This window comes from Choloepus didactylus, chromosome 27 (genome assembly GCF_015220235.1).
Source record: "Choloepus didactylus isolate mChoDid1 chromosome 27, mChoDid1.pri, whole genome shotgun sequence".
NCBI lineage: Eukaryota > Metazoa > Chordata > Mammalia > Pilosa > Megalonychidae > Choloepus > Choloepus didactylus.
In genome coordinates this window covers 17,676,611-17,701,161 of record NC_051333.1, presented here as the reverse complement: position 1 = coordinate 17,701,161, position 24,551 = coordinate 17,676,611, and the positions used below count along the sequence as shown (strand labels likewise).

The 24,551-nt window shown below is 37.8% G+C and overlaps 2 protein-coding genes across 10 annotated transcripts in view; one reads left to right on the top strand and one right to left on the bottom strand.

The window, feature by feature from the left end:
- Nucleotides 1-24,551, top strand: part of LOC119521684 (zinc finger protein 383) — a 129,541-nt gene that overhangs the window by 34,617 nt on the left and 70,373 nt on the right. The gene's annotated exons all lie outside the window — the stretch shown is intronic.
- The window catches only part of ZNF585B (zinc finger protein 585B), a 90,860-nt gene that overhangs the window by 18,885 nt on the left and 47,424 nt on the right, over nucleotides 1-24,551 (bottom strand). The window contains exon 1 of one of the 9 annotated variants that reach the window (XM_037820190.1): nucleotides 22,523-22,817. The exons of 6 other annotated variants lie outside the window; for them this stretch is intronic. The gene's annotated coding sequence lies outside the window, so the exon portion shown is untranslated. Of the gene's footprint in view, nucleotides 1-6,057; nucleotides 6,081-18,652; nucleotides 20,106-22,522; nucleotides 22,818-24,551 lie in introns of those variants that run through there. 2 more of the 9 variants (XM_037820191.1, XR_005214395.1) reach the window with 2 other exon arrangements.

The window sequence follows — 24,551 nt, the reverse complement described above, 5'->3', positions numbered from 1 at the left end:
CTGGATACAAACTTAAGGAACAGAAGCCTCAGTCTAAATTCCAGCAACAACACTTCCTTAAAATATCAGAATGTCCATGTTTCAACAAAAAATTGCAAAACATAAAAGAAACAGGAAGTGGTGGCCCATGAAAGGAGAAGATTAAAGCATTAGAAAACATCAATGAAGGGGACCAGACCTGGGACATACTAGATAAAGACTTTTTTTTAAATGGTCCTAAATATGCTTAAGAGCTAAAGTAAAACATGGACAAAGAACTAAAGGAAATCAAAATAACAAAACAAAGGGAATATCTAATATAGAGTTGGAAATTACAGAAAGGAAATAAACAGATGTGCAGATCTCTGTAATGGAAATCAAAATTCCTAGATGAGTTCAACAGCAGAATGGAACTGGTAGAAGAAAGAATCAGTGAGCCTGAGATAAGACAATTGAAATCATTCAGTCTGAGAAACAAAAAGAAGAATAAATGAAAAAAAGTAAACAGAGGCTGGGAACCTGTGGGACATTGTCAAGCATACCAACTATAGGAATCCCAGAAGAAGAGAGAAAGAGGCAAAGAAAATACTGAAAGAAATAATGACTGAAACTTCCCACATTTAAAGAAAGACATGAATATACACATCCAAGATGCTCAATGAACTCCAAACAGGATAAACCCAAATAGATCCATGCTGCAGCATATTATAATCAAATGGTCAAATGCCAAAGATAGAGAATTCTGAAAGCTACAAGAGAGACGCAACATGTCATGTACAAGGCAGTCTCAATAAAATTAAGAGCCGATTTCTCATCAGACACTATGGAGGCAAGAAGGCAGCAGGATGACATATTTCAAGTGCTCAAAGCAAAAATCTGCCAACCTGGGGAAGCAGAATGTGCAGCCCATCTGGAGGGCAGTGTGGTGGTTCCAAGGAACCTAACTATGGGATTGCCATATGGTCCTGAAACCCCATTATTGGGTATATATATACTTGGAAGAACTGAGAGCAGGAACACGAATGGACACTTCAACACTGGTGTTTATGGCAGCAGTAGTCATGATTCACAATGGATGGAGGTGGCCTAAGGGTACATCAACTGATGAACAGAATGGCGAACTGTGGTGTAAACATATAATGGAATATGACGTGGCTACAAGAAGGAATGAAGTTGTGAGGTGTGCAACTAGGTGAATGGACCTTGAGGACAGTATGTTGAGTAAAATAAGCCAGAAATAAAAAGGCAAACATTATAATGCCTCAGTAATATGGACTAACTATAATGTGCAAACTCTGAGAATTAAATCTGAGGGCACATGTTATCAGGGGAAGGCTTAAGGTAAAGGTTTCTGGATTGTCAGCTCTTACAGCAGTCACTTCTATTCCTGAGTTGTAATGGCTATTTCTGAATTCTGAGATGCTGAGCTCTTTGTGTATAACCTGGTCAGTCCCTGGAACTTGGGGTATCTGTGTGGCACCTGAGACTCAGAGCCAGAGTTCAGCAGTTATGAATGTCAGCATTACCCCATACAGCAAATGGTAGAGAAGCTAAAAGAGATCAGACTTCAATTAGAGATATGAATGAAATGGACTTGGTTAGGACTAAGGTAAATCAGACTAAAGGGTAAAGGATGACATTGACTGTGTTTTAAAACTTCAACTTCTGTGTGAGACCAAAGGAAGAGATGTTTACTTGGTGGAAAATCTATATTTTTCTGTAGCATGCTATAAAATTTAACTTACATGGTCAGCTTGTTCAAACACCATAACTTCATGGAACCTTGAACAGGGAGTGAGATCTGGTTGGTCATACAGGTTAGTGTGAAGCCCTGATACATCCCAGAGAAATTTGGGCAGAGAATAAAAAATTATTTGCTAAGTCCCCTTGAGGGTCTGGGGAAAAACTGTGGAAATATTAAACTTACCCAACTGAGGAATTCCTTATATTCCTTATTTTCTCACAAGGGACTATCAATTTAGTAGGCCAAGCCCTCGATCTTGGGGCTTGCCCTTATGAAACTTGTTGCCACAAAGGAAAGGCTAAGCCTACTTATAATTGCGCCTAAGAGTCACCCCCAGAGAACCTTAGATGTGTCCTCTCTCTCTAAGCCACCTCGGCAGGAGGACTCGCTGCCCTCCCGATGTGGGACATGACTCTCGGGGATGAGCCTGGACACAGTATCATGGGATTGAGAAAGCCTTCTTGAGGAAAAGGGGGAAGAGAAATGAAACAAAATTAAGTTTCAGTGGTTGTGAGATTTCAAATGGAGTCAAGAGGTCATTAAGGAGGGTATTCGTATGCATTATATAGATATCTCTTTTTAGTCTTTAGTGTATTAGAAAAGGTAGAAGGAAATAACTGAAACTGTTGAATTCCAATTCAGTAGCCTTGACTCTTGAAGATGATTATTATAACTATATAGTTACACGGTGTGAACGGGTGATTGTGAAAACCTTGTGGCTCACACTCCCTTTAGCCAGTGTATGGACAGATGAGAAGAAAAATGGGGACAAACAGTAAATGAATAATGGGAGGGGTATGAGGGTATGGGATGTTTTAGGTGTTCTTTTTTTTTTTTACCTTTATTTTTATTCTTCTTATTTTTTTTGAGTAATGAATGTGTTGAAGGGCTGATTGTGGTGATGAGTGCACAACTATATGATGATACTGTGAAGAAGTGATTGTATGCTGTGGATGACTGTATGGTATGTGAATATATCTCAATACAATTGCAAGGGGAAAAAAGTTTATTAAAATAATTAAACAACAACAAAACAAACAAACAAACAAAACCCTGTCAACCAAGAATTCTATGTCTGGCAAAACTATCTTTCAAAAAAGAGGGCAAGATTAAGACATTTCCAGATAAATAAAAGCTGAAGGAGTTTGTCACCACTACAGCAACCCTACAAGTAAAGCTGAATGGAGTTATGTAGGTTGAAAGGAAGGGACAATAGACAAAAGATCAAAGCCTCATACAGAAATAAAGATCTCTAGTAAGGCTAACAACAGGGGTAAATATAAATGCCAGTAGTATTGCATTTTTGGTTGTAATTCCACTTTTTTACTTCCTACAGGATCTAAAAGGCTAAAATACATAAAATGTAATGACAGATCAATTATCTGGGATTAATAATGTAAAAATATGTAATTTGTGAATAGAACTACATAAAGATGGGGGTCCAGGGGATGTAGGAGTATAGTTTGTATGTATTGTTGAGGTTGAACTGGTGTCAAGCAGGTGAGGTATTTATGGATTTGGATCTTGAATTCAGGCCCCATGGTAACTACAGAAAGGGTGTTAGAGAGTGTGTGGGTTCATGGGGATGGAGATTGGGGTGCATGTTACCAATGGCAACAGCCAAGGGGAATGGGACTTGATGTGAGATGGGTGTAGGGTTTCTGTTTGAGGAGATGGGAGAGTTTTGGTGGTGGAAGTTGATGAGTATGCCACAACACGTTGAATGTGGTTGATAATACTGGATGGGGTGCTTGGGAGTGGTTGTGATGGGAAAATTTGTGTTGTGAATGTTTCCCCACAAGGAAAGGAAGAGGAGGGGTTAAGCAATTGGGGAGACAATGGCAGTTGAAGGCAGTATGTAGTCTTTAATGGGATCTAGAGGGGGAGGAGGGAAGGCTCAGGAGGACACTGCTGGGCTGTATAGAATGATTGGAATGTAGACTGTGAGCTTTATATTGGGGTTGGTTTTCTTGAACTTGATGCTTGTTCTTGGGAAATGCGCATGGAAGTGTTGGGTGTTTAAGGAGCTGATGTGTAGGGCCTGCACTCCGGTGTTCAGAGGACGGACTGATGTATGGATAGAGAGATGTACAGACAGATGGATGTATAGATAGATGGAATGGTGAACTGATGGATGGATGGACGGATGGAATGATGTGACCAATGTGGCAGGGTGCCACATTTTGTGAATCTGGGTATCTAGGAGGTTGGGGATGTGTTGGAGTTATCTTTGAGAGGTGTGTATTACTTTTGTGGCTGTCCTGTGGGTTTGAGAGTGTTTTAAAATTAAAAAAAAGTAAAAAAATTTAAAAAAAGTAAAAATTAAAAAAAGTTTGAAGTTAAAAAAAACATTTACGGCACCTTTAGAGAAATTCAAACAGTGACTGGTTATTAGATGATATCAATGAGTTATAGTTTTAGTTTTTGGAGTGTGTGTGTGAGAAACGGGGTGGGGGAGAGAATAGCTTACTGATTATATTAACCACAAAGAGAAAGAGAAAAAAAAGAAAAAAAAAAAAAAAAGAATTCTCTCTTAGAGAAACAGACCAAATTATTTAAGGATAAAATGTGGTATCTGGGATTTGCTTTAAAATAATCCAGCAGCTAGGAGAGGATAGTAGTTACAGATGAAATAAGATTGGCAGAATGTTGATAACTACTTTCTCTATTTTTGTATATATTAAAACTTTTCCATTATAAAATGTTTAAAAAAACATGACTCTCCATATAAGATATAAATCGAACCTAGAAATGCACAGTTGAAGAAATGGCTATTTCTGCATTAAGTTTTTTTTTTTTTTTTAATGCCATTTTTATTGTGCAATATGACATACATACATAGAAATTTATAAAATATAAATGTGTAATTTAATGAATAATTTTAAAGCAAACACCTACGTAACTAACCCCAGGTCAAGAATCAGAACATTGCCAGTATCCCCCAAACCCCTTGATCCTAGAAGCAACTGCTATCCTAACACTTGGGATAATCATTTCCTTGCTTTTCTTTCTGGTTTTACTAATGCTCTTTCTTTTTTTTTTTTATCTTCATTTTACTGAGATATATTCATATACCACGCAGTCACACAAAACAAATCATACATTCGATTGTTCACAGTACCATTACATAGTTGTACATTCATCACCTAAATCAATCCCTGACACCTTCATTAGCACACACACACAAAAATAACAAGAATAATAAAGTGAAAAAGAGCAATTGAAGTAAAAAAGAACACTGGGTACCTTTGTCTGTTTGTTTCCTTCCCCTATTTTTCTACTCATCCATCCATAAACTAGACAAAGGGGAGTGTGGTCCTTATGGCTTTCCCAATCCCTTTGTCACCCCTCATAAGCTACATTTTTATACAATTGTCTTCGAGATTCATGGGTTCTGGGTTGTAGTTTGATAGTTTCAGGTATCCACCACCAGCTACCCCAATTCTTTAGAACCTAAAAAGGGTTGTCTAAAGTGTGCGTAAGAGTGCCCACCAGAGTGACCTCTCGGCTCCTTTTGGAATCTCTCTGCCACTGAAGCTTATTTCATTTCCTTTCACATCCCTCTTTTGGTCAAGAAGATGTTCTCCGTCCCACGATGCCAGGTCTACATTCCTCCCTGGGAGTCATATTCCACGTTGCCAGGGAGATTCACTCCCCTGGGTGTCTGATCCCACGTAGGGGTGAGGGCAGTGATTTCACCTTTCAAGTTGGCTTAGCTAGAGAGAGAGGGCCACATCTGAGCAACAAAGAGGCATTCGGGAGGGGGCTCTTAGGCACAATTATAGGGAAGCCTAGCCTCTCCTTTGCAGCAACCGTCTTCCCAAGGGTAAAACCTATGGTAGAGGGCTCAACCCATCAAACCACCAGTCCCCTATGTCTGTGGTCATGTTAGCAACCATCGAGGTGGGGTAGGCGAATACCCCTGCATTCTCCACAGGCTCCTCAAGGGGGCACTACATATTTTTTTCCTTGTTTTTCTTTTTTTTTTTTTTAACTTTCCTTTCTTTTTTAAATCAACTGTATGAAAAAAAAATTAAAAAAAAAAAACATACAATAAAAGAACATTTCAAAGAGACCATAACAAGGGAGTAAGAAAAAGACAACTAACCTAAGATAACTGCTTAACTTCCAACCTGTTCCTACTTTACCCCAAGAAAGTTACCTAATATAGCAGTAACAGTATTATAGGGACTTGAACAACCCATGCTCAGCAATTTATAGAATACTAGTGTTCTAGTTTGCTAATGCTGCAGAATGCAAAACACCAGAGATGGATAGGCTTTTATAAAACGGGGGTTTATTTCACTACACAATTACAGTCTTCAATCGGGTACCTTCACCGGAGGATGGCCAATGGCGTCTGGAAAACCTCTGCTAGCTAGGAAGGCAGGTGGCGTCTGCTCCAAAGCTCCGGCCTCAAAACGGCTTTCTCCCAGGACGTTCCTTTCTAGCAAGCTTGCTTCTCTTCAAAACATCACTCCCAGCTGCACTCTCTTTCTTCCCCCCAAGTCAGCACATTTATATAGCTCCACCGATAAGGGCCCACCCTGAATGGGCGGGGCCACGCCTCCATGAGAACATCTCATCAGAATCATTGCCCACAGCTGGGTGGGGCACATTCCAAGCAAATCCAACCATCACCAAAACGCCTGCCCCACACAAGACCACAAAGATAATGGCATTTGGGGGACACAATACACTCAAACTGGCACAACTAGACAAGAAATCATCAAGAATACAGAACAAACAACGGGATCTAATTGACATTTGTCGAATGCTCCAACTAATAACAAAACACATTCTTTTCAAGAACCCATGAAAATGGACCACATCCTGGACTATGAGACAAACCTCAACAAGTTTAAAATAATTGAAATAATACAAAGTATGTTCTCTGACTACAATGGAATCAAATTAAAAATCATTAACAGAAAGACAACAGAAAAATCCCCAAAGGAATTAAATTAGAAAATAATAACAAAAGTAGTTGGAAATCACCAAATATTTCGAAAGCAAACAGTACATTTCTAAATAACCTATGGGTCAAAGAGGAATTCTCAAAATCTGTGGAATGTAGATAAATATTGAGAAGGAAATTTACAGCACTAAATGCTTACATTAGAAAAGGGGAAAGATCTCAAACCAAGTTTTAAGTTTCTACATTAAGAAATTAGAAAAAGTAACATAAACCCAAAGCAAGCAGAAAGACAAAAATAATAGAGTAGAAATCTTTGAAAATGAAGACAGAGAAAATAGAGAACCAATAAAACACAATTGAGTTCTTTGAAAAACATAAAATTGATAAATCTCTAGCAAGACTCTCAACAATATTAAAAAATACAAAAATCACAAGTAGCAAGAATGAAACAGGGGATATCATAACATATCCAGCAGCCATTAAAAGGACAAAGGAGTAAAATAACTCTATGTAAATTAAATTAAACAACTTAAAAGAAATTAACCACTTCTTCAAACACCACAAACTACCAAAATTCAACCAATATGAAGTAGTTAAGCTGCATAATCCTATAACCATTAAATTAAATTAAATTAAATTTAAAAGCTGCTGAAAAAGAAATCTCTAGTCCCAGATAGCTGTCACTGGAGAATTCCACCAAACATTTAAAAAAGAACTAATCTTATTTTTACATAATCTCTTTCAGAAAATAAAAGAGGAGGGAACACGTCAGTATTACCCTGATATGAAAAGCAGACAGTACAAAAAAAGAAAATTACAGACCAACATCTCTTATGAACTTAAATGCAAACATTCTCAACAAAATATTGGCAAACTGAATCTAGCAATGAATAAAAAGTATCACATCACCATAAACTGGGATTTATTCCAGGAATACAAAGTTGGTTTAATATTTTATGGAATCCATATGAACAGGTTAGAGGAAAAAATTACATAATCTTATCACTTGATATGGAAAAAATGTTTGACAAAACCCAAGACCTACTCATAATTTAAAAAGAAAAACCTCTCAGCAAACTAGAAATAGAGGAAACTTCCTTAAACTGATAAAGAACATCTACAAAAAACCCTACAGCTAAAATCATTCTTAACATTGAAAGAATGAAGATCTTCCCCTTAAGATCAGGAAAAGGGCAAGAATGTCTGCTCTCAACACTCCTATTCAAGATAGGATTGGAAGTTGTATAACACCTCACTAATCAAAAAAAAAAAAAATAGTATTGGATGTTATAGCCAATGCAATAAGGTAAAAAAGAAAATAAAAGCTACATAGATCAGAGAGTCCCTATTTGAAGAAAATCCCAAAGAATCTACAAAAAGTTTTCTAGAATAAGTGAATTCAACAAGAATATAAGATTAACACACAAAAATTAATCACATTTTCATATATTAACAATGAAAATGTGAAAATGACAATTAAAAACACAGTACTTTAACTGAGAAACTAGGATTTAGGGGATGATTATGATTACTGAATCATATATAGGTATTCCTTTTTATTTTCTGGTATAGTAGACACAGGGAAATACATGAAATCTCTGAACTGTAACCCAGCTGCCTTGATCTCCGATAATGATTGTATGGCCTTTATCTTGTGCCCTTGTTATTGTGAAAACCTTGTTACTGACCTTTACTTATTCCCCTTTTATCCAGTTTTTCAACTTTAGAATCTTACATCACTAAAAACAGCTCCTAATATTTATTAATGAAGGGCCTTGAGTCAGCCCAGAATTAACCAAACCCAATTCCAAGCTATCTTGATAAATGAAGCTGGATCTAACCAAAATGGGCCCACCTGACACGCGCAGTAGCTTAAATTTTAACCTATGTGACCTATATCTCAATACTAAAAATCACACCATCCCCATATTAATGCCACCATTTTCTTACATACGTTCTGTGATTAAGCATGTAATCAATCTGCACATGCTAAATAATTAGATGACCTCTAATTACATCATCTAGAGCCGTTGTGCTCATTATCCTAAAACCTGCTCATCTTTTGATACCATAAAACCATCAGAGTTACTGCAGTTCTGGGAGATAGATTTTTAGGCTGATAAGCTATCTGATCTGCTTCACGCCTAGCAATAAAGTCTTTGAAACCTTGGTGTCATGGATTGGATGTTACGCACATTGGGCAGGGAACCCACTGCTTTCATCTGGTAATATTACCATTTATAGTTGCTCCAAAGAATACGAAATACTTAGGTGTATACCTTATAAAACATGTAGTAAATCTGTATGCTAATCAAAGAAATCAAAGAGGATCTAAATAAATGGAGAGACATACTCCATTCATAGCCTGGAAGACTCAATATGGTAAGGATGTCACTTGAAAATCACTGCATGGTTTTTTTGTAGATATAACCAAGCATATTCTAAAATGTATATGAAAAGGCAAAAGACTTATAATAGCAAAAACAATTTTGAAAAAGAATAAAGTGGGAGGAATTACTCTGCCCAAATTTCAGGTTTTACTATCTAGTCACAATAATGAAAACAATGTGGTATTCACAGACGGACAGACACACAGATCAATGGAACAGAAATAAAACCACACAAATATTCACAACTGATTTTTGACAAAAGTTGCAAAAACAATTAAAGAGAGGCAGGACAGTCTTTTTAACAAATGGTGCTAGAGCAACTGGGCATCCGTAAGCAAAAAAAAAGACATAAACCTCACATCTTTTGTAAAAACTCAAAATGGTTCACAGACTTAAATGTAAATGTAAAACTATTCAACTTTTAGAAGGAAAAAACATAGGGACCTAGGGCTAGGCGAATAGTTCTTAGACTTGGTATCAAAAAATGAAAGAAAAAATTAAAAATTTTTGTGTTAAGAGGATGAGACAAGCTATTGAGTCTGAAAAAATTTCTGAAAGCTACATATCTAACAAAATGCTTGTATCTAGAATACATAAAGTACTTGCAAAATTTATCAGTAAATAAAAATCCAATTTAAAAATCCATAAAAAAACAGGAACAGAGAATAGGATGTAGAAACGGCAAATAAGCACATGAAAAAATGTAAAACAGCATGAGCCATTAGGGAATTGCAAATTAAAACCACTATTAGAACAGCTGGAATAAAAAGGGCAAAAGTAAATGCTGATGAGTATGCAGAAAACTGGATCCCTTATACTTCGCTAGTGGGAATGTAAAATGGGAACAGTCATTCTGGGAAATAGTTTGGATGTTTCTTATAAAACCAAATATGCACTTACCATTGACCCAGCAATTATACTTTGGGGATTTATCTCAGAGAAATGAAAACTTACATTCATACACAAACGTGTACATGAATGTTCACAGCAGGTTTGTTCCTAATAGCCCAAAACTGGAAACAACCCAAATATTATTTAATAAGTGAATGGTTAAACAAATTGTAGTATATCCATATCATGGAATACTACCCAGCAATAAAAAGGAACAAACTATACAAGCAACCTCTTAGATGTATCTATGGTGAACTATGTTCAGTGAAAAAAATTCAATCTTAAAAGGTTACATATTGTATGATTTCATTCATATAACATTTTTAAAATGACAAAATTTTAGAGAGGGAGAACAGATTAGTGGTTGGCAGGGGTTAGGGAGTAAGGATTGATGGGGAGGGGAGTGAGCTGAGTATAGTTATAAAAGGGTAGTAGGAGAAATCTCTATAGTGATAACACAGTTCTGTATTTTGACTGTGGTAGTTATATGAGCCTACACATGTGATAAAATTGCATAGAATACACACACACACACACACACACGAATGAATGTAATATTGGTGAAATCTGAATCAAATCTGTGGATTGTAACAATACCAATTTCCTGGTTTTGATAATTAGTTATACAATATGTTGCCACTAGGAGAAACTGGGTGAAAGGTTAGGAGGACAAGTGGGGATCTTTCTGTACCATTTTTTTCCAGCTCCCTGTGAACTTATAGATATTTCAAAACGAAAAGTCAAAAATTTAAATATTATGTTTTAAAAAGATAATTCTTAAAACATAGAGAATATTTTGGAATGGACAAGAATGAAGACCTTCAGGAGACCCATCGCACAATTCACGTAAGAGAACATGAATTCTAAACTAAGGCTGCAGCAAGAACAGGGATGTAGTAGGGAATGTTACTGTATATCAAGGAGGCAGAATGGATATTGATCGTGAAGTTATGAAAGAGACTTGGAAGTAAGTCTCAGTTATCGGTTTTGTACAATTGTATAGGTTCTGGTGCCACAGATGGATTTAAGGACTAGAGGAAGAGGTTGGTGCAACGAGACAATAAATAATGTTTTAAATTTTGTACATCCTGAAATTTAGGTGACAGAACATAAGGATCTCCACTAGGCAGGTGGATAAAGAGCTTGGGTAGTGTGCCAGTTTGGATGTGTTGTGTCCCCCAAATGCCATTATCTTTGTGGTCTTGTGTGGGGCAGACGTTTTGGTGCTGGTTGGATTTGCTTGGAGTGTGCCCCACCCAGCTGTGGGAGATAATTCTGATGAGATGTTCCCATGGCGGCATGGCCCCGCCCATTCGGGGTGGGCCTTGATCAGTGGAGCTATATAAATGAGCTGACTTGGGGGGAAGAGAGAGAGTGCAGCTGGGAGTGATGTTTTGAAGAGGAGCAAGCTTGCTAGAGAGGAACGTCCTGGGAGAAAGCCGTTTTGAGGCCGGAGCTTTGGAGCAGATGCCAGCTGCCTTCCTAGCTAACAGAGGTTTTCCGGAGGCCATTGGCCATCCTCCGGTGAGGGTACCCGATTGCTGATGTGTTGCCTTGGACGCTTTGTGGCCTTAAGACTGTAACTGTGTAGCGAAATAAATCCCCGTTTTATAAAAGCCAATCCATCTCTGGTGTTTTGCATTCTGCAGCATTAGCAAACTAAGACAGATTTTGGTACCAGAGAAGTGGGGTGCTTTTGCTGCTGTGTTTGCAAATACCAAACATGTTGGAACGGCTTTTCAAATGGATAAGGGGGAATTTCTGGAAGAGTTGTGAGGAGCTTGACAGAAAAGGCCAAAACTGCTTTAAAGAGACTGTTTGTGGAAATATGGACTCTAAAGATACTTCTGATGAGGACTTGAACAGAAATGATGAATGTGTTGTAAACTGGAAGAAAGGCGATCCTTGTTTTAAAGTGGCAGAGAATTTGGCAAAATTGAGTCCTGGTGTCAGATGGAAGGAAGAATCTGGAAGCAACAACCTGGAATACTTAGCTGAGGAGATCTCCAGACTACGTGTGGAGGACATATCCTGGCTTCTCCTTGCAGCTTATAGTAAAATGCGAGCAGAGAGAGATAAACTTAGAACTGAACTCTTGGGTTCAAAGAAACCAGAAACTGATGGCTTGGAAAATTACAGGCTTCCAGGGGGTGGAATCCTAGAAGCTACAGCCCAACGTGAGGATGGAACCAAACATGGAACCCACCCGCCATTTCAGTACAAGCCAAGATTGGAAAAGGAGTTAAGCAGAAAGGATTTGTGGAAAATCCTATTGTCTGATGGCTTTGACCCCTGTGTGCTTCATGCAAAGCCAACAGAATTTTTGAGAGAGCTTTATAGACAGAGCCATTGCCGGTCTGGACTGGAGGAGACAGACAAGGAAAAAATTAAAGGAAAAATCTCTTCAAAGACAGAGCCATGGAGGTTGAGGTCTGGCGTCAGGAGGTCTCGGGCTGGGAGAGCAGAGCAGCCCACATGCATGGAAAGGGTGAGTTTGCCCTGGAGGTCGAGGGCGGGCTTTCCGCCTCGATGCTCTGGAAGAGTTTTGCCACCTCAGGTCCCAAAGAGGGTGGAGCACATTTCCAGGGAATTGGGGAGAGCCTGGCTGCCACCACGCTGTTCTGAAGGGGTTGAGCATGTGCCCCGGAGATGGAAGGGAATCCGGGAGCTGCCCCGAGGTTTGAGGAGGGTGGAGCCGAGAAGGTGGTCTCCCCAATGTGTGGAAATGTTGGAGCACTCACCCAAGCATTTGGAGAGGAAACAGCTGCCAAAAAGGCCCTTGGGAAGGGTTAGGCTCCCGCTCTCTCAAGCCCCAAGGATGCAACGTCGTTCTGTAAATGACTCTCGGACTTTGAAATCTAATGGACTTTGTCCTGTGGGTTTTAGGAACTGTTTTGCTCCTGTTAACCCTGTTTTCCTTACTGTTTCTCCTTATGGCAATGGAAATGTTTATCCTATGAATGTCTCTCCTTTGTATATTGGAAGCACATAACTTGTTCTAGGTTCACAGATCCACAGCTAGAGGGGAATTATGCCTTAGAACTGACCAAGCCTAAACTGATTTTGATGGGATTTTGTACTTAACTTTTGTTACTGAAATGATTTAAGTTTTTGTGATATTGTGATGAAATGAATGTGTTTTGTATTTGGAAAGATAATGTCATTTTGGGTTCCAGGGGGTGGAATGTGCCAGTTTGGATGTGTTGTGTCCCCCAAATGCCATTATCTTTGTGGTCTTGTGTGGGGCAGACGTTTTGGTGCTGGTTGGATTTGCTTGGAGTGTGCCCCACCCAGCTGTGGGAGATAATTCTGATGAGATGTTCCCATGGAGGCATGGCCCCGCCCATTCGGGGTGGGCCTTGATCAGTGGAGCTATATAAATGAGCTGACTTGGGGGGAAGAGAGAGAGTGCAGCTGGGAGTGATGTTTTGAAGAGGAGCAAGCTTGCTAGAGAGGAACGTCCTGGGAGAAAGCCGTTTTGAGGCCGGAGCTTTGGAGCAGATGCCAGCTGCCTTCCTAGCTAACAGAGGTTTTCCGGAGGCCATTGGCCATCCTCCGGTGAGGGTACCCGATTGCTGATGTGTTGCCTTGGACGCTTTGTGGCCTTAAGACTGTAACTGTGTAGCGAAATAAATCCCCGTTTTATAAAAGCCAATCCATCTCTGGTGTTTTGCATTCTGCAGCATTAGCAAACTAAGACAGGTAGCGATGAAGATTCAGGAGTCTTAGGTACAGAGCAGGTCACTGAATTCAGGTGAGACAATCAGGGTGCAGGAAAGACAAATGTGGCCCTGTCTCTCTAGCTAAGCCAACTTGAAAGGTGAAATCACTGCCCTCCCCCCTACGTGGGATCAGACACCCAGGGGAGTGAATCTCCCTGGCAACGTGGAATATGACTCCCGGGGAGGAATGTAGACCTGGCATCGTGGGACGGAGAACATCTTCTTGACCAAAAGGGGGATGTGAAAGGAAATGAAATAAGCCTCAGTGGCAGAGAGAATCCAAAAGGAGCCGAGAGGTCACTCTGGTGGGCACTCTTATGCACACTTTAGACAACCCTTTTTAGGTTCTAAAGAATTGGGGTAGCTGGTGGTGGATACCTGAAACTATCAAACTACAACCCAGAACCCATGAATCTCGAAGACAGTTGTATAAAAATGTAGCTTATGAGGGGTGACAATGGAATTGGGAAAGCCATAAGGACCACACTCCACTTTGTCTAGTTTATGGATGGATGAGTAGAAAAATAGGGGAAGGAAACAAACAGACAAAGGTACCCAGTGTTCTTTTTTACTTCAATTGCTCTTTTTCACTCTAATTATTATTCTTGTTATTTTTGTGTGTGTGCTAATGAAGGTGTCAGGGATTGATTTGGGTGATGAATGTACCACTATGTAATGGTACTGTAAACAATCGAAAGTACGATTTGTTTTGTATGACTGCGTGGTATGTGAATATATCTCAATAAAATGAAGATTAAAAAAAAAATAAAAAATAAAAAAAAAATAAAAAAAAACAGTAGCTGAAAAAAAAAAGATACTTGTGTTTTTTAATTTCTGAAATGATGATGACTGAAAGCTAGCTTTTAGGTTTCTCCATTTATTTGTGTTCAGAGATTGTAGTCTGCTTCTTTGTGATGTATTGATTCTGTTTTGGAGGCTTGCAACATTGTCATTTAAAAAAATGTTCCCTAAATACTTGAAAAGAACACAAGTGCTCTAATTTTTCTCTTTCAGATACTTGTATGTTCACACCCTCCACATTCTGACACCTCTTCCCCCAACCAAAACTCCACGTCATCAAATTTAATGGGGAATCAGGAAGATGTCACATTAGCCTGGAACACAGCTTTGACTCCTCACCAAATGAGCTTCCACAGTTTATCCAGGGAGAAATCTCCCACTCAAAGATAATAATATGATGTATAAAGACACAATAAGCAAAAAGTATGAAAGAATAAAAGGAGATTAAGAAAACACACACAAGAAATATATTGCTACACAATGGAAGAAAACAAATCTACCAGGAAATGAAGGAACTCATTAAAGCAATCAACTCCTTAAAATAAAAAGGGATATAAGTGGTCAAAGAAGAAATAATGGACAAACAGATGGGGTAAGGAAATAGTTATTTTGATTTGTGAACAATAATTGACAGACCTCAGTAAAGAAGTGGGGAAAAATTAAAAAAAAAAGGCAACTCAGAAGTGGTTTCCTGAAAAGCAATGAAAAGACCGTGCCAAAACAAAAAAGAAGGCAAAGAGTAGATTAAGACAAGTAAGCAACATGAAATGAAAATAAGGACATTTAAAGGATAATAGAAAAAAAGAAAAATCAAGTTCAGTAAAAAGATCCAACAAATAAAAGAATCCTTGAGATGGCAGTTTAGGACTTTCACCATTATTCACAGTGCAAATGTAATAGATATTAAAGGATTAGAAGATTCAGTTCATAAAGTTAATATTATAAAATGATACTAAAAGAACCAAACAAAATAGAGCACAAACCTTCCAAATGTTTACCAGAAGGAACAAAGGAAAAAAAAAAAAAAAAGCATCCAAAGAAGCAGCATAACATAAAATGCATCTTTCCACTGCCATACAGAAGAAATACACAATTACTCCAAAGGATGTCAGTAAAAGGATGAGCAGAGGCATATGTGGAAATGCCAACAGAAAGGAAGCAAGGGTCTCCATCTTAATACCAGACAGAGCTGAATTCTGGGGGAAAAAAATATCAAACAAGACAAGGTCTCAATCCAAAATGAATTTCAGATGTTATGACTATCACTGTACCAAACCATAGCACTGACATTTATAAACAGAAATTACAGGAAAATAGGTAGGAATGTATTCGTGAAAGAAGACTTTAAATAATCTCTCAGGTTACATGAGACAAAGTGGAAAAAATGAGCAACACTTTAGAAATCTCATAACTATATAAGATATATCTTATTTTTATCTATCAAATTCTGTATCTGGAAACATTTCAAGTACCTATGGAACACTCAGAAATAGTAAATGTAAAATTTGTCCAAATATTAATCATATTCCAAAAAACAGGATCAATGCAGACAAATACCCTTAACTCTGCTATCCCAGTTTTATTATGAATAGAATTTTTAAAATGAAAATCTTAACAACTAGAAATGAAAATGTGGTAAATGGCAATTAAAAATTTTGGGGGAAATTTAGTATGTTCCTAGAAATTCATCCATTTATCTGGATTTTAAAATTTATTTGCATGGAGTTAAGTTAAACCTCAGAATTATTTTTGAGCACTGTTTTTCTATATATCATAGCTTCTGATATACAATATTTTAATTATGTTTTTCTAGATATTTTGCTATTAGTTTTGACTTCTTTGACTCTGGAGGAGGCTGCTGAATAAGAATCATGTACATCATGTTTTCCTAGAATAAACTATTTGACAACTGTTTTCATCTACTCTTGGATGCATTTAGCTAATATATTAATTAGATTTCAGAATCTATGTTCATAATTTCCAGTTCTTTTACTGTCCTTGATGGGTCTGGGCATCAAGGTAAACACTGTAAACCAAATAAAAGAAGCACCCAAAACCAAGGTTGGGAATAATTTTAGATATTATTTATTACCTGAAACTATATGGCTTTTTCCACCATTTGTGACTGTGCAGAAGTGTCTCATTAACATTTTAATTTCCTCAAGGACTTTTGGACCATTTGCTTTTGCCAATTTTGGCATTTATTTATTTTTTCTTCTTAAAGGAAAATGTACCTTAACTTTTTTACTGAAACATACACTCTTAAAATGTTATTCTTCTCTGTTTATACATAAATGGAAATTACATTTTTTTCCATATTATCATTCCTTATAATTTGTTGTACATGTATATTATTTGTTCTCAATAGACTTTACTTTTGGAAATACCAATTTGTTGAAATCAGTCTGGTTTTGTTGTTTGTTTGCCTGTTTGACTTTGTAGTTTATTTTAGTATTGTAGAACACTGTCAAAGTTTAGTATGGCTATTTTTTTAAAGCAATTTTATTGAGATATTCACACACCATATAATCCATCCAAAGTATACACTCAATATTTTGTATACTTTGGATGATCATATCAGTTTTTCTAACTTCTCAGTATCATCACATAGTTGTGTATTCCTGGCACTTATTTTTTATAAAATTTTATCTTTTGTTTAGGTTTTCAAATTTTTTGTGTATGATTTACATAATATTCATGATTGTTTTAATCTTAGCTATAGCTGTAGCTGTTTCTCCTGTTTATAACATACTTTGATTATGTGTATCATTACTCCTTTTTCTTGATTATCACCACATAGAGGAAATTTGCAGTTCTGTCAAAGATCTCCCTCAATTATTTTTGTTCTCTATATGATTGATTTCTTCCCTAATCTTTTTTAGTCCTTATTGTTATTTTATATTTATTGAGTTGTTCTTTTTCTAACATCTTCAGTTGAAATCATAACTCATATCATAGATGCTTTTTATTCAAGCATCCATGATTCCCTAAAAGGGCATTTAGAACCTTTTTTTCCCTGCTACCTACAGTTTGGATTTACCATACAAACTTTAAAATGTAGTACTTTATTTATTGAAATTTGATTCTAAGGATTTTTGTAAGAAGATCCTTTATTATTTTCTCTTTAATGCATACTTATATAGGGGAAAAATTTAAGATTTCCAGATATGGGGATTTCTTTTTGCTAGTCTTTTACCTTTTTAGATTTTATGTAATGCTTTTGGTCAGAGAATAGAATCCACATTATAGCAAAGGTGTATTTTTTGTCTGCTTTGATTAGATTAGTAAGTTTTTGAGTAGTGTCATAAAATGCCTAATGATGTGTTTCATGACTTTTGCTCATTCAAAGATATTTAATTAGTTAAATTTTGACAATTTTTATAATTCTTACTATATTATTCTCCTTATACATACAAGTTTGAACCATCCCTCTGCATTCCTTTAGATGTTTTTCATGTTAAGTTGCTTTTGATCATTCCCTAAAACTGCAGACCTAGCTTTCGTTTGGTTTTTGTCTCTATGTCAAACTTTTTTCCATTCCTTTATTTTCACATGATGAAAGGAGCAGCCCCTGACAGCTGAGAGTTGGCCTGGCACCATAAGTTAGGCCTCAGTGTTACTAAGAGCTGGCCTGGCAGGATAAGCTAGACCACGTTGTTGTCCTATTAAACAGAAACAATCTCATAGAACACCAACATCAGGTAACAACTGTCTATCATGGTACAAGACAAAACCAACATCACTCCATAATCATGTCTGAGCAGACAAAAATAAGTACATTGTTCAAACCACAAAAAGTGACCAAATATCCCTTTATTCTGGCTAATACGTGGCTTCTGTCATTAAGCCAACTTGGCAGGTAGACTTGCTGCCTTCCTCCCTACATGGGACATGACTCCCAGGGGTATAAATCTCCCAGGCAACATGGGACATGACTCCCGGGGATGAGCCTGGACCCAGCATTGTAGGAATGAGTAAGCCTTCTGGACCAAAAGGGGGAAGGGAAATGAAACAAAATAAAGTTTCAGTGGCTGAGAGATTTCAAATGGTGTTGAGAAGTCATTCTGGAGGTTACTCTTATTTATTACATAAAAATCCCTTTTAATTTTTAGCATATTAGAATAGGTAGAAGAAAATATCTGAAACTGCTGCACTACAATCCAGTAGCTTTGATTCTTGAAGACGATCGTATAACTATATAGCTTATATGGTGTGGCTGTGTGATTGTGAAAACCTTGTGGCTCACACTCCCTTTATCCAGTGTATAGACAGACGAGTAGAAAAATGGGGACAAAAAGTAAATGAATAATGTGGGGGAGAGAGGAAGAGTATGGGATATTCTGGGTATTCGTTTTTACTTTTATTTTTATTATTATTTTTTTTTTGGAGTAATGAAAATTTTCAAAAATTGACTGTGGTGATAAATACACACTATATGATGATATTGTGAACAACTGATTGTACACTTTGGATGATTGTATGGTATGTGAATATATCTCAATAAAATATTATTAAAAAAATTTTTTAAGGGCATCCGGTATGCCACTTCTTGTGAAATGGAAAAAAAAATGTCTTAGTTGTTTTTACATGCATAAAGAGACTAAGAAATCAAAGAAAACTAAGAAAACTGGTCATCTGTATTGGAAAGATAAGGGCAAATCAAATGGGGGACAGAAGTGAGCACACCACAGTATGTTCCCTGCCCTGCATTTCTTTCACTATAATACTTCTCACTGTATTGTTATTTGTATTTAAAAATTTTTTCAACCAAATGTATGTACTACATATTCAAAAAATTAAGGAAAATGATTATAATATTTTCAGAGAGATAAGAAGTCACATTAGATTTATGAAGTAAGTATGGGGTGCTAATAAAAAAGGAATATTTAGAAAACAAACCAGAGGTTTTGAAAATTAAAACTTTGAATTAAAATGTTGATAGCAATAATGAGAGACTGAATAGAAGGACTGGAATATAAAGTTGACAAAATTTCCCAGAACAGAGAGCAGCAAAGAAATAGAAAATAGTAGGGGTTGGGGGGTGATTCTGAAAAACAAATTTCAGGAAGAAGCAGAAGAGAAAATGTTTGTTGGTAGGAAAGCATACAGGAAGAAATACTTTTAAAATCCTTCACAAAAGTAATTTCTAACTAATAATTCTATTCTTAGCCGAAAGATTAATATAATGTGAGAATTAAAAAAAAAATCACATTTTCCTTGACACCCCTCCTCTCCACTGCTAACAGCTGGATTTTAGATGTGGAGACATTGGTCACATATTTCTCACTCTTGGTAGGGCGATCAAGATTTATTTCAGGGGGAGCAGGTCTGGAGTCTGGTTGCTTCCTGTGGCTCATCTGCTTCTGCCCTCAAGTTCTGGTGACAGTTCAGAGGTATCTCTTTCCAGGATGAATTCTCACCTCTGGGGATGCCTCCTCCTCACCTCACATAAGCTGCGAATTTTCTCTGGAGTCAGTGCCAGGGATTTCTGGGGTGTGGTCCAATTATCTGACATGTCCATGCTGGGCCTCAAACCTTGTTTCTCTCAGGAGCCTGAAACTTGGTGGATATCTGTGAACTCCACCGGGGTTGCTGGGGAGAGGTGGGCTGGAAATGGGAGGAAGATCTGGTCCATAGGCTCCCCAGAGACACCAAGAAAACTGGAAAGACAATGTCCACATGGTCAGTCATTCAACATTCACCACACAGACATCTACTGGGGACACCAAGGTGTGTGTCCCTGAGTTAGAAACCACAGACTTGTGGTGCAAACTTGAGTGTGCATTCAAATCACCTGGTGGGCTTGTTAAAACACAGTTACAAATTCTCAGGCCTCACCCCCACAGTATCTGATTCGGTAGGTCTGAGGTAGGGCCCAAGAATTTGCATTTTTAACTAGTCCTCAGGTGATCTTGATGCTGCTGGTCCAGAGACCACACTTGAGAACCAGTGCTGTAGAGAATATGAAGTTTAAAAAAAGTTGCCCTTGGTATTAGTCATGATAAAAATATGGGAAAAACCATGAGATGCGGAATAACATTACTGAACATTTAAATTGTGGCTCTGCCAATTTTCAGCTATTTTAGTTTTTAAAATGAGGATGAAAATGCCTATACCTCACAGAGTAATGCAAATTAAATGAGATGATGTTTGTAAAGTACTTACCACCTTCCTGGCACAGGAGAAGCACACAATACATAGCAATTACCATGCAAGGTGCAAGGATGCTTTTCAAGTACTTCATTTAATTTTCACAAAAATCCTGTCAGCTAAGTGTTATTATAATTATTTCACTCATTTTATAGAAAGAGGAAACCGAGGCTTAAAGGTGTAAATAATTGGTCCAAGGGCACATCAACTAAGTAGAAGTCAGTGATTCCAACTCCATCTGTGAGGCCTTAAGCTACAGACTCTCAGCAGCTCTGCCACTCCTGAGCTCTCTTCATTGGAGTTCCAAAATGTTTCTGCTGTTTCCTACTGTCTTAAAAGAGCCCAGGCTGTGGGTTACCAACACTGAACTCCTCACCACTCAATCTACATTAAGGATAACCTACACAGCCCACCCTCTTCTGACAAGAACTCGAAGTTAAAACTCAAACTCCCCAGTTCTACCTTGGCCCTGAAAACCAGTACATCTATCAGAGCCTCTGATCACAGATCAGTTCTGATCTGTCAACATCTTTTCACACCAGGGCTATTGCCTGCCAATGCTTAACCATCTATCTTAAATATTTACTATATTACACTATTGCAATTCCTATCAGAATCCCAAATTTTCCCCACTTGGTAAAATGATTTTATGGTTCACATCAAAGCATAATTTTGCAAGAATAGCCAAGAAAATGATACAAATGAATACTGAAGAGGTTTTTGTACTATCGATATTAAAATTTATTATAAAAACAATGTTTTAAAAACTCAGAAACTATAATAAAAAGATTTCTGGTTAGATGGTATTTCCTAATTGCATGTTAAAATACATCTCAAAAACTGAAGTGACAATACAAACACTTACAATATGTGACAATAGGCTATTAATGTTAAAACAAATCTACCAATCAATAAGGAAAAAAAAAATAGAATAAAAACTGGACAAAGGATATGAAAATTCACAGAAAAGGAGATTTAAATGTCAATTAAATGAAAAGATGTTAACTTTGTTAACAGGAAAATGCATTAAAGCAATTAGATTCAATTTTCCCTCAGAATGGTAAAAACAGAAAAAGAATAATATCCAGTGCCGGAAAACAGTTGGGAAAATGAGCTCTTTTATACACTGTTGGTGGGAGCTTGAATTGCTCTTCTGAATTATTTGGTTATATTATTAAAAAAGATACATAACTGTTCCTGATAATATAGCTTCAAATATATAAAGAAGAAATTACAGAAGGCAAGAACAAGTGGGCACATCATCTTTCCAGTGTGTTTTACCTTTTTCTATAATTAGTCAAGCAGAAAAAAATCAGTGAGAATATATTTATGTACGTATGTAAATACAGAGAACAATACAATTAGAGAACACACCTTTTCATGTAACAGATGTGACATTTATTAAAACTGACCATGAACTAGGCCATAAAGCAATTTTTCAACTCATCAAAAAATGAGCATTACACAGAGGCATTATTTGAAACAGAGAATGCGCTTCTAAATAACTCATGGGTCAAAGAAAAAAATAGTTGAAATAAAAACAAAAAAGAACACTTAGATTTGAACATGCTCGAAAATGTTACATACCAAGGGTTGCAGATATTTGTATAAAAGAAAGGTTGTAAAAATTAATGACCTAAACTTTCAACTCAAGTTACAAAACAACCTCGCCACAGACCCCGCCGACCTTCCCTCATCACTGATCTGCACAGACCCACTCACTCACAGATCCCATCACTGACGCACAGACGCACCGACCGCAGACTGCATCCCTGACGGCAGAGACCCTTATCACTGACCTCACAAACACTCATCGGTGACGCCACAGGCCCCCTTCTCCCATCACGGAACCCAGAGACCACCAAGTCCACGGACAACCCCCAACACTGATCTCACAGAATACCTAATTACGACAAACCCAAATCACCTTAGACCTCTAAGCCTTAAATCGCGGAGAAGGAGTAGCCTTCGAGGCCCACTTCCGCTTCCGGTCCGTCCTCTAATACCTCCCCTTACGGGTTGTTGGAATGTCGCATTCTCAGAATCTCCTAGTTAGCCGCGTTTGCCAACAGTCAACGTGGCACAGGTTTTGTCAGGGGATTTGATTGATTTCTGTAAGAGACGCTGTTGGGCAGGGAACATGGCCGCGTACATGGGTTGCTTATCCGCGAGGGAAGTCATTTTTGAAGCGTGTCCATTCCGTATAGCGGAGGAATCGGCCTCCCGCTGGATTTCAGAGAGTGGGGCAGTAGGACTGTCACACGTGTGGCTTTTAGAAAAATGTACTATTTAGAAAAAACTAAATCGCCCCTCGGCAGGGGGTGGAGAGCTCTAATTTCCTGGGAGAAAGCACCGATGAAACCGGGAACCCGAGGAGCCAGAGAGGAAAAATCACCGAGGGAGAGGAGGGGAAAGAACAAGAGGTTACAGTCCGCTTTTGGGAGAAACTTCTTCGAGGGTGGAGAGAGTCGGATGGTATAGTCTGCTCCAAACCAGCATACGGGCGGATTTCAGAATAGACAGTCCCCTATGGAAGGATGGTACAACCGTTCATGGGAGAAACCACTCGGGAAAAAAGGGAGACATCTGTGTAGTACAGTCCTCTCCTGGAAGATGCTATTGGGGTGGGCAGGAGTCAAAGTGTCCCCTTATGGGAGGCTGGTGGTGGGGAAATGGAGGCTTGAATCCCCATTAATCTTTAGCGTCCACCCTAACCACCTCACTTAAAATTCGTCGGCAGCGAGAACAACAAGAACAACAACAACAATAGTGGTCTTTTATATGGCCAATTGATTTTTTATCAACGTGTGAATAAAAGTACCTAAAGAAAACTCTGTTACTGTTATTTACTTGTAAATTAAAATCTCAGTAACGACTGTCTTCTTACTACTTAAACGAAGCCTTAAAATCCATTCTCTGCCCTAGAAGGAAATTCTGGAGCAGCTAAATTTTCTCTCTTCCTCCCCTTTCTTTGGATGTGACAGGAGTAGTGAAGGCACAATTCCTATGTCCTTCAAAACCCAGCTTAAATATTCCTTCAGCCAGAAAGTCCTATCTGACAGTGGTGGGACATTCTGTGCCATACTGAAAACTGTCACTTCAGTTTCAGCAGGTGGGGAAGGTGTTTTGAGGCAACTGAACCCAGGCTCAGGGGTGGGCATTGTGGGTATCCTCATACCAGTCAAGTCACATTTTGAGGGCCAGCTAAAAAATAGGGTCAGAAAAAGTGTTAATCTCGGCTTATCCCAGCTTCTCCTTCTTCTCTCAAAGCCTGGTCTAAGGAAAAATCTGTGAAAGTTCATTAGTGCCCACACATTTCTACCAGATGACCAAGAATTACTATCAGTTCTGTTGGTAAGGTGGTTATGATAAAAAAGAAGACTTTATTGTTTAGAGGGTCACATGAAAATATTTATAGGCAAAATATTAACTTTAAAAACTTTTCTGAGGGGTGAATGGATAAAGCAATAGCAGAATGTTGATAAATATTGAAGCAGGGTTATAGGTATATAGAGTTCAGTACAATGTTCTTTCTTCTTTACTATTTGTGTGAAATTTTCATAGTAAAATTTTTAAAAGAAATGAATTAAAAATAATTTACAAGGAAATTACCAATAAGAAGAAGATGTCATGACATTAGTATTAGACACATACAGATTTCAAAGCAAAGAATAATTAACAGGGATATTTCCAAATTTAAAGGATGCAGCAATTTCTGGTTTCTGGTTTGGCATTTAGGGACCTTGGAATTTGTCTCTTCATTGCTAACAAAACAGAAATTGAGATCTCAAAGAATTGAGATTACAAGGCAAACCACTGCCATGAAAACAGGAGAGAAGTGGATAAAGAGACCCATAGTTTGCGTGCAGACTCAACCTAGGAACTGAAACTCTTCACTGGAGTCCATACTGGTAGAAGTGCTTGAACTGTAACTGACAAATTGCTGGGGGCTCAGG